Source organism: Rousettus aegyptiacus, unplaced genomic scaffold, assembly GCF_014176215.1.
Source record: "Rousettus aegyptiacus isolate mRouAeg1 unplaced genomic scaffold, mRouAeg1.p scaffold_m13_p_8, whole genome shotgun sequence".
NCBI lineage: Eukaryota > Metazoa > Chordata > Mammalia > Chiroptera > Pteropodidae > Rousettus > Rousettus aegyptiacus.
In genome coordinates this window covers 51,473,238-51,487,668 of record NW_023416311.1, presented here as the reverse complement: position 1 = coordinate 51,487,668, position 14,431 = coordinate 51,473,238, and the positions used below count along the sequence as shown (strand labels likewise).

Here is a 14,431-nt window from a genome sequence, read left to right as displayed (position 1 = left end):
ACTCTGAACGTGTCAGGTGAACTTTGAACCATTTATTGCTACAACTGCAATAATGCTACTTCGAAAGAAGCATATTAGAACTTGAAAGCAAATTTTTTTAGCACCACGAATTGTTATTCTATCTTATAGTAAATGTAACAGGTTTCCTGGCAAAGGTTGTAACTTGTTAATTTCACATTTTAATTTTCCCAACTTTGGTTGCTGAATACAGAATGATGACATAGTTTGAGCATAGACTAATGATTAAAAATTCGGCATGTAAATGTAATCCAAATAGTTCATTTATATATTAATTTGTCAAGTTGGTATCAAAACCTCTCTCCTTTATATTAAATTAATATTTCAATTTTTACATATGATGGCTTAAGTATTGCTGAATAAAGGTGATATATTAGTTTTGATTTGCAAACATATTTTAAACAGCTAATTCACAAAGGGATGACACTCAAATACATAACTTAATACAAATAAAATAATGCAAATAGACTAACGGTGTGACAGTTCTATATCCAATCAACTTAGAAAAAATTAAATAATGTTAATCTATTTTAAGTAGGACATAATTCAATACATGCTATGTCATTCTTGGTAAAGATAATTAGTAGGTACTATATAAATATGTGTATATTTGAATATGAAAACTCACGATGACACTTTGCTATGTGATTTGATGATCAGTTCAGTTCTATATTTTTTGTTTTTATTAACAGTCATCTTTATTTTCTCTAAATATACATATAATACATGTTCACTATAGAAAACTTTGAAAATACAGCCGCAAAGATAAAAAAGTAGAAAAGAAAAAAATAAATTTGCTGTCTTAATTTTAAATAACCTTTGCACTATGAAATTCATAAATCTTTTTCTACCGATTCAGGGATATTTTCTTTTAAATTCTAACATTGGGTATGTTATATAAAAAATGACTCTGGATGTTTCTAAATATATTGCATAGTTTCCTTAAGTAGAAAACATTTTGAAATCTTCCTGCTTCTTGGGCTGCTCAGGTAAATATTTGACTAATAATGATTGACATCTTTAGCTATGATTTAGTGATCCTTTTTTTTCCCCAAACTTTTCAAAGGAATATAGCACCGGCTAGTATTTTGTTATAGATTGAAAGTAGAATTAGATCTCATATTGCTGTGTGTCTCTAGCCCTCATCCAAATATATTAAATTTGAGGTGAATGATAGTTTTTTCTGAATTTTAGTTTCTTCTGATCTTTCAACTATTATTAGACTTATATGAGGAGAAATCAAGAATTCCGTCCAAAACTGAACTTAAGAGTTTTCCCATGTTAAATTAATCCCCCTCTCCTTTCCTCCCTTCCTCCTTTTTCCTCCCTTCCTCTCTTCTTCTTTTTCCTTTCTCATTTCTCTTTCCTCTGTCTCTCCCCTCTACTCCCTCTTCCCTTTTCAACCAATATATATTAGACATATACCATATGCCAAGCACCGTGCTAGACACAAAGGATATAAATGTGAGAAAGACAGCTTTGTATCTGCCCTCCAAAAGTTTAGAATCAAAGAGTCAGATTTAAAATCTTAAATATTATTTACAAAAATGTATGGTAAGTGATACAAAAGAAAACCAGAGGTTTAAGGACATGCCTAGTAGCGGCCCTTAATATAGTTGTAGGGAGGAATTATTGATCAGGAAGAGTTTCTAGACAGAGTGACCATTAGGCCAAAATCTGAAGAATCATTAAACATTAGACAGGTACTATTTCTACTGTAAAGAATGGAGGCACTTGTTTACCTAGGTTTCTACCTCATTAGATTGTTGGCTTCTCTTTGCTTGTCCAGTACCCACCAAAGTGCCTGACATACAAGTGGTGTTTAATAAATGTTTGATTAATTATGCAGAGACATATAAATAAATAGTATATTGGCAAAACACAATTTGATATATAAGTTTGTAAATTATACAATTAAAATAGCATGGATTTCAAGAAATAGTAATATGTCTCCTGTATCTCTCCTGCTAATCTTAGTCTCTATTTTCTGTTATTTATACTTATATTTATATTTATACTTATTTATACTTATATTTATATTTATGCTTCATGTATTTCTCCTCCTTTTATTTATTTTTAATTTTTTGTCCCTAATATTGGCTTCAATATTAACCTTCTAACAATATAATTAATACAGCTTCAATACTTATTCCAAGCTTAATGACTTATTTTTAGGTATAACTTTAGAAAAGAATATTAATTTATAAACCTTCTGATTTAATATTTGCCATTTGTTTTTGGCTATAAGAAAATTAGTTTAATAAAAGTAAAAAAATTATATAAAGAAATTGCTAAAAAGTTTGAGTACTAAATAATTACCATGAGTATTACTTTAAAAACTCTGCGTGTTAACTTCTGCATGCCGGTGGAATCCACACAAATTCATGCTGCTTTTGATAAAGATAATTTAATTAAAGAAGAATGAAAATTTTAAAAGTTATTCAAAATTCATTTTGTAATGTGAGATGTAATACACACAAAGCCAGTATGCTCATAAATTCATAAATAAAGTAAATGAGAAGACGGCGATGCTAATTGATATAAAACACTAAGGCAACAGGGTCTGTGAAAATGTCATTCAAAGTTATTAGAATATAGTTAAGAGAGTGAGCTTGAAGATCTCATTAGGAACTGAACCCAACAAAATCGTATAGATATTTTTAAGCTTGAGTGAATAGTTGAAATTTCTTTATATTAGTTCAAATTGGTCTTGAGTATTTCGTTTTCTTGTATTTCATATTCTTAATAATCTGGTCATTTAAATGCAGAAAAAGGATCAGTAAAACATGTTAATGGTGGAAATTGGTCATAATTTAATAAATACTATCATACATTGTTTTTGAAAAACATTACTTTTGAGAACTTTAGAGGCAAAAAATCTATGGTTTACATAAAAATTAAAAAAAAAAAGAAGAAATTTTAGTTTGCTCCAATAACCAGGGATGATTTTTTAAAAGAAACAAATTTATTTTTTAGGAGACTGAATATGTCACACACACACACACACACACGCACACACACACACACACAATATGTGGTAGAACATATTTCAGAAAATTTAAATAAGCCCTAATGTAAACTTTTCATTTAATAAATTACTTGATCAAGATTTTTTAGGAAAGAATTGTCTTTGGACATGTTCATTTTAACAGTTCTAATTTTTGTGCTCTTATAATTTAAATGGGATGGCGAACTATAGGTTCTATGCTTTAAGGGCATAGATATTTCCTATATAGGACTATGGAGTCCTAGCATAGCCTTCATAGAGGGAGAGATAGTCAAGTAACCCATGGTTTAGAATCTGTGCAAAGATGGGAGAAGGCAGACATGGGAGGAAATAAAATGAGAGATTCTAATTGATCTGATGCCATGTGCTCCAGCAATTCTAACCTTGAAAGTACAAGGGAAATGGAGCTTTTGTGGTTTTACTTGGATGGAGGAGTAGCAAACAAAAACAATTTTAATTTACAATTTTGCTCAATCGTAAAAAGATTACAATGTTATTCTGTTAGTTTCTTATTAAAATCATGATGTACTCATTTCACTTAATAATATTAAGAGGCTACTGTCTCTCCATGGATTATATAAGTTTCAACTTAAAGATTGAGGAAATAATGATAATCAGGTCAAATATTCTATTTATAATTCATACGAAAGCAGAGGATTGAGGTCTGAGGTAAGGAAAAGAGAAGTATACATCCAGTTTCTTTATTATGTCAAGTTTTTCTTCCTATTTTTAATACAGAGAGAATTTTCCAAATCTGAATCTGTGCTATGAACATGTTTGAAGTAAATGCCTGTCACACTGTCACTATCGAGGATTAAAAAAACTTCTTTACAGACTCCTTTTCTTCAAATTCAGATTAGGAAAAAATGAAGATGATTGTTAGCATAGAAAGATTGGATGAAGATTCAGCAAATTAAATCATTGAAATATTAGGCTGAAATACTACCATCTCAGCTGGCATGATTGTGGCCTAATATTGGTTAAAGTTTAAAGATTGAAAAATAGAAAGTTAACTTTCATTTTCTAATCCTTTTTGATAGATTTATACACAATAAAATATACCCCTAAGGCATGATAGAAAAAAGCAGCAATTTATTCTTTAGATATAAAAAGAAGATTTGGTACTTGGAGATTTCAATATAGCTCCTTTTATAATAATTTAATGCACTTACAACAAATTGCAGTAATTAGACTTCAACTTTAATTTGTCAGCCATAGCACTTTATAATTCTTAGTAGCAAGGTTTCAGTCATTGATATATATCAAAAGTATCCTTTTGGTACCAGGGGAAGGGACTGATGCTCTTGGTAAGAGTAATCTTGCCATAGGGGGGAAATCGAATTACGAAGATAACCTTGAATTAAAGGTGATTCAGCAGGAGAGTGGAGCTGATGCCCCTATAAAAGAAGGACATGGTATGCAGTTGCACTAGTCATACTTTTGTTGAACGACTGACTAGTTTTACTGTTAGAAAAAGAGGTAATTGTCACCTTTATTTTAGTCAACCAAATTTGGCTCTGAATTCACTACCTACCTTTCTAGTTTCAGACTTGACCTAAAATTGATTAAACATTTTACCTAATAAATACTAAGAGTGAGATGTATTTTTGAATATGCCTAATGAACTAATCTCACAAATTGTTAAAGATTAAGTTTTACTGAAATTAAGATATTGATAGTTTTGAGCTATTATAAACTCTTCTTTTTTTCTGACACAGTATATTATTTATAAGTAAAATATAACTACTGTCTTATGTTGAATTATGGTCAGGGTGACAATACAATTTATCTTCTAACACAAGAAAAGTCTGAAAGAGAATCGGATGCCATTAATGATTATACTAGGATATCAGACATAAACCAGAAACATCTCAGGCCCTGAATTAGGGCCATAATAATTATGACAGACCTATTTTTCATGAAAATATTTTATGATGTGGTGGGAAGAATCACAATAAAACAAAACTTTATGTGATCATGAGGGTTAGATTTACTTTAGTTTTCAAATGAAACTCAATTTGTGAAATAAATAGCATCTTAAAAAATGCTCCTAGACTTTAATTTTCCATTGATCTCAATTCTTCAAGCTCATTCCAATTTTTTTTTAAACATTATAAATTTAATGAGGGACTATACATTGAGATGTTAGATAACAATAATATATACTTAACATTTAATAGCAAATGGAGAATAGAAAAATCACCAACATTTTTATGATTTGGAGTATAAACCGGTGATTTTTAGGGCATTAAAACTGAGAAAATATTAGATAATATTACCGTTTAACTACATCAGTTAAATTTTGTAGAGATTTTTTTTTATTTTTAGCATAGATTTATAATAAACCAAATTATGAGTTCTGCATTTACATAATAACTTATATTAAATCACTCAAAAAGTTAATGGAGTTATGCTTTAAGAGAAATAATATCTTGCTATCCAGTCAGTATTTCTCCAGAAATCATGATAAAGTTACTAAATTACAGAGATATAGCTAAAACATTTAAGTTATTTAGACAATGTTAAAATCTGCTTCTAAATAATGATTTGGTAATACATACACAATAAAATAAAAATGCTAGTTTTAGTATTTAAAAACAACCTTAAATCTTGAAAGTATACATTTTAGTTCTCTATTATTCCTGAACTTAAAATCCCCTGAGAATTCTAATCTACTTTTACAAATGTCTTGATCTGATCTCATCACTAAAGGAATGCATCCCATAAAGCAAGCTTGAACATTACCTTTTCCAGTCCCTACAGGTTATGGGCCAGCATGTTCCAGGCTGCATTAAGGACTACCTCCTCTGACGATAGTGCTCAATGCTATATTCAACATGTTGTGTGGAGTGCATAATCCTTCCTGTTTTGCAAATTGTTTTGATCTTCTATAAACTCTGCCAAAGACAGTTATTCAAGGAGTCAACTTGATTTTGGAGACCAACCTGAAGAAAGTTCTCTGTCAAAAGTTTTGTGTTATTTTTCTCCTAAGCAAGATGAAGTTGTGACTTTCTAGATCTAATTGTGCTTACAAAACCCTTTACAAACATATGTGGACTGGAAAGTGACTATTTTTTATTGTGCTACATCTTGAACAAAATTTCAAATTCTGAAAGAAATCACTTGACTAGACTGAGGAAGAATTCTTCTTTAACTATATGTTGGCCATTTTATAGTTATTTTTCTCATTCTTTTGCTTAGATTCAAATTATTCTAAATAATTATCCATTGAATCCTAATGTAGAGAGATATCTAGATAGTGTCTGTTTTGTTTTATTTTGTTTTTACTTCCGGAGTGATGATAATCAACTGGAAAGATCAAATAGTGGGGAAATGAATTTTTTTTTAAAAAAGGAGACTCTGATAATCATAAAATATTGGATAGTTTGTGGTTTACTATTATATTTTAAAATCTGAAAGAAGACAACAGTCAAATTCTCAAGAATAGTGCTTAAGATCTAATGAATATAAAAACTATAAGAACCAAAAGAATTAAATATGAAGAGACTAGAAATGGCCTGGATCAGTTGAAAATAAATAGTTATTATTTATTAAATATTTAACATTGCATTACTGTTCAATCTTACTTAGTTTCAATAGGAATACTTCAAGGAACATACCATCGTTGTCCTCTTGCAGGCATGCAGAAACAGTGGTTCAGTGAGTGAAAAGATTTTTCCAAAATAATTCAGTAATTGTGTGACAGAGAAATGGTTTCAGCCCAGGCCACTCAGACTTCTGCCAACTCAAGTGCCTTAGAGACATAGGAAGTGGTGTGGAAATCCAGCTTCCTCCCTTGCTGACTGGATAATATTCTGTTCTAGAAACGAAGAAATTGAGGAACGTAAAAGGTAAGGCCAAGATTCTCATTTGTGTATAACTCCAAACTGCATATTTCCACCATGTCGCATTACACGATAAAAGCACAATTCTTTATATATTAGATATATTCAAGAGTAGGTAATAGTTTTAATTTTGGCAATGGAAAGAAAACACATTAAGTTTAGAGATTTGAATCACATAAATTATCCAATGAAATTATTGGTTCCTGCAGATACTTAAAATTCTAAGGGGAATATGACAGAGCAGACATTTGTTCAGAACTTAATAAGAAGTACAAAAGTTAAAAACATGTTTGTGTACATCTCTCTACTGATGGCATTTTCTTTTCTTTCTTTTTCCTTTTTGTATCAAAGAACCATGGCCAAATATTTTGTCATAAATCTCCTGAGTAAAAAGATCCTTAACAATTCTTTTCTGTATTAAAAAGAAGTCTTTAAGTGAACAAAGTCTAACATAAAATTATAATGTTGAGAAAAAATTCCAAGGGTGTAATTATGGTAAAATTTAACATCAGCTGTTCTGTGTGAAGTCTAGAGATCAAACTTCAGCTTCTCAAATTTTCAGGCCATGCTGTTTGGAAGACCATGAATCTCCCAGTACCGACCGAGCTTTTCCTTCTTCTTCTTCTTTTTTTTTTTTTCTTTCCACATTGGAAGTAGAATATAGAGATACAAAAATAATATTAATAGTGGATTACACTTCAGTGTTTTATTGTTGTTTTTGTTTGTTTTTTTTAATTAAGACTTTATGTTTTTTAGAGCAATTAAGGTTCACAGCAAAATTGAGAGAAAAATACAGAGATTTTTCCTGCCCTTTTTTTTTTTTTTTAATAAAGGGTACACCTACCTCATCCTGTTTCATTCCAAAAGCAATCTTGTATAGTATGAGTGGTTGAGTTTAATTAATGGAAAACTATGTTCTACTTAGATTGTTACCCACTTAAATTTACACACCTCTTAAATGGGTCCAGTATTGCTTAATGCAGTGGTATGTCGGTAAATGTTTAACAACTGGTTCTCAGGAGGAAAAAAAAAGGCTGTAATTTGTACAGCTATTGATTTCAATGGTGTAAATCTTCCTACTGTGGTTGATTTCAGCCTATAATAGTAATGTCATCGAATGTGGAGTTGGGAGAAGATGCTCTTAATCTGCTCTTATGAGCCTGGGTGAGTTGGCTCCTGTACTTTGTGATCCACAAGGAGAAACCTAGACCAAGGATTAGCACCTTTTTTTCTAAAAGCCAGATAGTAAATATTTTAATCTTTACTAACCATACAGTGTCCAACACAACAATTTAACTCTACCATTGTAGGGCAAAGAAGTCATAGGCAATAATGTAAATGAATGCATGTAACTGTGCAAGTATGTTGGTGGATATTGAATTTCACTTCATGTAATTTTCAAATGTCAGAAAGCATTCTTCTTTTGATTTCTTCAACCATTTAAAAATGTAAAAAGTACTTTTAGCTTGTAAGATATATAAAATATAAAAACAGTCTATGGTTTGCAGATTCTTGGTCTAAACTGTAGAAAATTGGTTAAATTGAGGGAAACTGAGCTAAGTGGCATTCTTAACAGGTCCAGACACACCAGTGCCTGGTCTCTTATGTTATAGCAAATTTTTTTGAACTTTAGTTTTTTCCATGGTCCCTTTGGCTTTCAAAAGACACCAACTCCAAAGGCTTCTGCTCCCGCAGTTTCTTCTTCCTTCCCCTCCTTCAGCATTTCTTATGCTGAGTCAATGGCTGTCAGCATGAAGTTTACTGCATACATTGGCTTAAAAATTTTAAGAACAATAAGAAATATACATTACTTTCTAAATATAAACACACACATGAAGCAACTGAAACAAACATTTTATAAATTAGATTTTACCCGTGCTATTTGCAATTACTATTACATTTTCTATTAGTTTTCCATTCCATTCCATTGTTTTATTTTTAAAAAATTGTTCATGGAGACTCTGTTGTGGGTCACCATTTATAATTTGAAAATTACTGATACCAAGTTGTGAATATTCTATGAACTAGTTTCCACCTTTACCCCACCTCCTCAAACACACATATTTTGGGCTATTTGCAGTTACCAAAAGGAGGCAATAGCCAAATTAATTATAAATTATGGAGAGTATGTAGTAAGTTTTTCTGAAGATGGATTTCTGAGATTCTATTCCTACTCTAGAAATTGTTGAGTTTCTTCTTTCTCAGAGAACTAGAATTCCCTCTCTATAAACAAATTTACATCCTATGGATTCATATTATAATGACACTGTATTTTTTTTTGGGGGGGGGAGGTCAATAAAGCTATGATATACAAAACACTATCTTGAGTTGTAGAGGAATCCAGCACAGTATTTATAAATTTCCACACATTTTACATGTAATTATTTAGGCTTTTGTGATTTTTTTCTGTTTTTGCACTCTTGTCCAATAGAATCATATAAAGTATAAAGTAGCATATGTATTAATTTGTCTACCAACATCATTGAATTATTTTATATTTTATTTAAAACACATTTTTATTCTTCTACATGGGTTATTGAGCATACTCATAAAACACAACAAAATTAACATCAATCCAGCTTGAAACTATTATGTCAGATCATACATTGTACCAAAATATTCTGTGATTCCATCAGACTCCCACCCCAACCCCCTTTTTCTGACCAGCATTAGGGAAATGTAACTTCTGATTCAAACTGGGAAATAACTTGAAGAAGCTGTTTATGGTATGATGGAAGTTTCACATCATGTTTCAGGAAGCGATTCTGACTTGGAATTAGAAAACTCATGTTGAAATCACACCTGAGCATAAAAACTATGTGGCCTTTGGCATATTTATAAAAATGTCTTTGTAGATCCAGTTTATTCCTCTTTATAATCAAGGTAATACTACCCTACTTATCTCACAGGCATCTATTTGCAAGGCAGTGATTAACTATACGTGTAAATGTTTTTGTAAACTTGAAAGCACCTGGAAACAGAATAAATCTTCTATCCATGGAGAACTATTAGATAATTTCTGTCACTTCTAATTGCACCTCGATTGGGAAGCCTCATCTAACCTCCCTTGCTCCTCAGTTCTATGATAGTGACACAGCCTCTGTGCACTTCTCTGTAAGGAGGCAGATTGGGTTGCACCAGGTAAAGTGCACGTACCTATATTCTGAGGGCATCCTTTACTACTTTTGGTGACTCAAATGCAATAACAGCAAAGCTGGTGGGGACAGAAATTTTAGCAATCATATTGACTTGAATATATAGATAAAATTTTTAACATCGTCTTAACTTATTGCTCGAAGACGCTGAATAAATGCATTAGACACACATCAGCTCTTTTAATTACCATTTTAAAGCTTCACTAGTTTCTTTATCCTTTGTATTTAATAAGCTATTATAACAGTTTCATATTATCTTCAAATTAAACTTTTCTTCCATTAAAAATGAAACCTTTAAAAATGATTGAAATATTTTAGTACATAGTTGAAAACTGTATCAAAATGTGAAAAAGTCAGAGATAATTCTCTTTTGCTGTTCTTCCATATATGTATGTACATAATAAGCTGGAGAAACTCTTTAACAAAACCTATATGTTACAAGGCAAAAACTTGAGACCTGCCATGGGAGAAGGGAAAATGAATTACTACACCTTACTAGGAGATCTGAGTAAAGGATATGCGTTAATAACAGATAAAATGTGTAGTACCACACCCAAAAGTGCCTCAAAATTCTTATTACTGTAAATATTACTGCAATTAACACCAATGTATATATCTCTAATGACTCGTGCAATAATTTCTTAGAGTTATATACCAAGGAGTAGAATTCCTAGATCGTAAGGCATATATAATTTCATTTTATTAAGAAATGACAGAATCTCTTCAGAATGAGTATTATAATGTACCTTTTCAGCAGACACAGATGTTGGCTCATATCTATGCCAACACTTTGTATTATCTTTAAATTTTTTGGCCATTTAATAGATATAATATGGTATCTCATTGCCTTTACATTTGTAACTCTCTGTTTACTAATGATTTTCATTTGGGACTGATTTGTTGATGTCAAGAATTCTAGGTTTATTTTGTTCTACCATGTGTAGACTTCTAATATCTTTTCTCATTCCATTTTATATATATACTAAGTTTGTTTGGAGTCCATTTTGAACATAAAGTCTTAATTTTATGTGATCAAATTAAACAAGTTTTTGCTTCATAGTTTGTGCTTTTGAAATTTTAAGAAATCCTCACTTATCATGAAGATATTTCCAACATTTCCTACTAAAATTTTTTTGGTGTTACCTTGAACACCTTGTATCAAATTCTTTTGGAATCATCTTTTTTTAATGTGCTGATAGTGATCCAATCTTGTTCCTCCATATAATGAAATAGATTAGTAACACTATATAATAAACATTTTATCTTTAATCTTTGATCTGAGGGTCTCTTTATTGTAAATTAAGGTTCTATACATTGTTTCTGTCTGAGATCATCTATTCTACTAGACTATAGTCTGTTTCTGTCTGATTCCATACCATATTTATTATTATGGTTTAGTAATCCATCTAATTATCTGGTTGGCCAATTTTATAGTTATAAAGGGATTGCAAGGTCAGTTGATTCAAATTTCCATCTAATGCCTAAATCTCTTACAGCATCCCTGATGGATCATCCTCAGCCTCTGTATATATACAACTGTTGATACTGTTGATAATTTATCATGGTATTGATTAGGAATCTTCACACATGGTCCTTAGAGTTTGAAATGAAAGAAAATATTATCCTATATCTCCCATTTTTTCTCCATAGCTAGTTCCTCTGGAGCAAAACAGAAGATTTACTTCATCTACTACATGACAATTTTTTAGCTATTATCATGATGTTTATAGTCATTTTTTCTCTAAGTTTACTATCATTAACTACTCTAGCTGTCTTGATATGCCTTGATATTCAGGCACACCTCAGTTCTAGCACAATCCATTTGATCTTTGATTCTTCTGAGGCATTGTAAGTGTAACTTGGAAACAAATCATTCAGATGTAGTCTTGTAAACATATAAAATAGTGAAATTATAGTCTCTTCATGTGGACCCAAAAAATTCTAATGATGGGTGCTTTTTCCATGGCTTAGCTAATGTAACTCTTAAAAATGCAGTACATTTAGAAAAACAAATAAAAATGTACTCAAGTCTACTAACCACTGGAATAAATCTTACTTTCTTTAAACAGAGAAAAACAAAGCAATATTTTAACACAATTAAATTTATGATTTTCTTAGTTTCCTTTCATGAGCTAATTCTCAGAGACCTTTGACTTGCTACTTCTCAAGATATACACCATGAGTGGTCATCTCTGTGGTCACAAATCACAAAATTACCATTAAATCTTCTATTTTACCTTATTTCACAGGAGATCAAGGTTTGTTTTTTGGACTACTCCAAGTCAAATTGGCTATAATAATGTCCTGACATCTCTCTTTCCTATTTCTAGGCAAGATTTTCTCATGAATCATTTGCCTCTCAACATGGAAGTATCTTGGAAAATATTAGAAGGATGATTTGCCCTCTCTAGGCAAGAAGGGAGAGAAATTTAAGAACCAATGGCAAGTACCATGTGAGGAGAACCCAAAGTGTGACAAATCCTGTCAACCATATGACACACTGCTGCAGACCTGTCAGCTCACCTTCAGTGTGCTATTAAAGGATTAGTCGCATCACATCCTCATGCAAATTCTGTGTCCTGAAATCCAGGGAAATGGCTCAGCAACAGTGTGGTGTGTGGTGTTTATTGAAAAGTTCATTGCAATAAATTCTCTTAGTTTTTTTCCTCTATAAATTCTTGCTTACATTCCTTGAAAAATAAATACTTTTGCTGCTTTGAGCTTCAACATGTTTCCCTAAGCAATTTCTAGACTATTTTGACAAGCTGTCTTTAGGTTGTGTTTGGACCCTCAAAGCAATTTAGCTGAATGCATTTAGAATCAGCCTAGAAATCTGTTGAGCTTTGTCTGATTGTATACTAGCATAATTTATCTCATCCTTCAAATCCAAATCAAAGGTCATTTCCTCAATGATGCCTTCCTCTCTGCTAGAATTATTAATACTTTGCCTTTTTATACTCTATTCAAAGACAGTTTGTAACATGATTATAGTATTCATTCATTCATAAAACATTTGTATGCCCATTGCAAATCAAACTCTGTTTGGTTATCAAAGTTACAGGGTTGAACAAAACTTAAAATCCTTTACTTTAAAAATTCTTACAACCTCGTTGTGGAGATAGACATATAAATATATGCATGTAACACAGTGCGGTAAATATAAGGATGAAGGGATATACAAGAGATGGATTTTGAGTTAGTTAAGACTTGATAGATGAGACACTTGACTGGAATCTTGAAGAGAGAATTCATTTGCAATCTAGTTTGTCTTGAATGTAGTGGTTTTCTCCACTAGAGAGATGAACTCTGTGGGTTAGAAAACATGAATTCTTTGTCTCTGAATTACCACGGCCTGGCAAGAAAATGGATATACAACAAATGCTCAAAAATATCGGATATAGGTATGTATTTTTGTGCTAAGGACTAGTTCTACTTTTATTGTAAATATTGACTAGCTTATCTCCGATGAAATTTCCCTCCTAATTATTTACACAGATAATAACACGTAGTTTTTTATATATATAAAAAGAAACTCACTAAAATATGTCAGAGGGAAGCACCCATTATTTAGGGTCAAGATCTATAGGAAGGACCTTTTTCAACCAATATGTCTCTATCTTTCTGATCATTGGTCCTCAGGAAGAACCCAAATTGCAGAGTTTATGTAAGTTTTTCCAACGAGCTTTGCTTTCATGAACAGCAAGAATTAACATGCAAATATTCTTTTTCCTTCATCACAGCCTGACTTGATTATTTTTCCAGAGGCTTTGTCTTGTGTTCTGTAACATCAAATCCATCTAAGAGACAAATGCTACAATTATGATTTAACATGTTATCCCACCCACACAGTACATCTGGGTTTAAAGTAGACATCTACTATGATTTGCTCAAAGTAATGGCTTCACAAGTGGAATTTTTTCAGACATCATGGCAGTTCAGTGGTAACAATATGCCGGAACAGGAAGACCTCTTGATACAACTGAAATTCTTTTAAAGCCTAATCCTACCACATTCATTGATTCAAAACAACTTTTTCTCTAGTGTTCAGAGAAAGAGGAGGAAGGGGTATAATGGAAAGTGTGTCTTTTGCCTGAAAATAGCCAGCTTTGTTCTCTCTACTTTATCTCCAAACACCTTGTGACAGCTAAATGTTCTTCTAAGGGTTTGGTCTTTTATGTTGTTAGATTCCCAAAAAAGTTACTTTCATACTGACTCTCATATAACTCTAAGGATTATTAACCTCAAAAATAATGGCAATATGCCAGACACTAAACTAGTCAATTTAGTTCTTATTTACTAAATATAAAATTCCTAAAGTATATGTATTCGTGTATTACAGATAAACTGAGGTTAAGTGAGTTGATCACATCACACAGGAAGCAGAAATTAAGTTTACCTAAGTCTGA

At 31.4% G+C, this 14,431-nt stretch overlaps 1 long non-coding RNA gene across 1 annotated transcript in view; it reads right to left on the bottom strand.

Moving 5' to 3' along the window:
- The window catches only part of LOC107504016, a 33,885-nt gene extending 26,758 nt beyond the window's left edge, over positions 1-7,127 (bottom strand). The window contains exon 1 of the long non-coding RNA XR_001595352.2: positions 5,771-7,127. This is a non-coding gene — a long non-coding RNA (uncharacterized LOC107504016). The remainder of the gene's footprint in view (positions 1-5,770) is intronic.
- Positions 7,128-14,431: the final 7,304 nt, after the last annotated feature.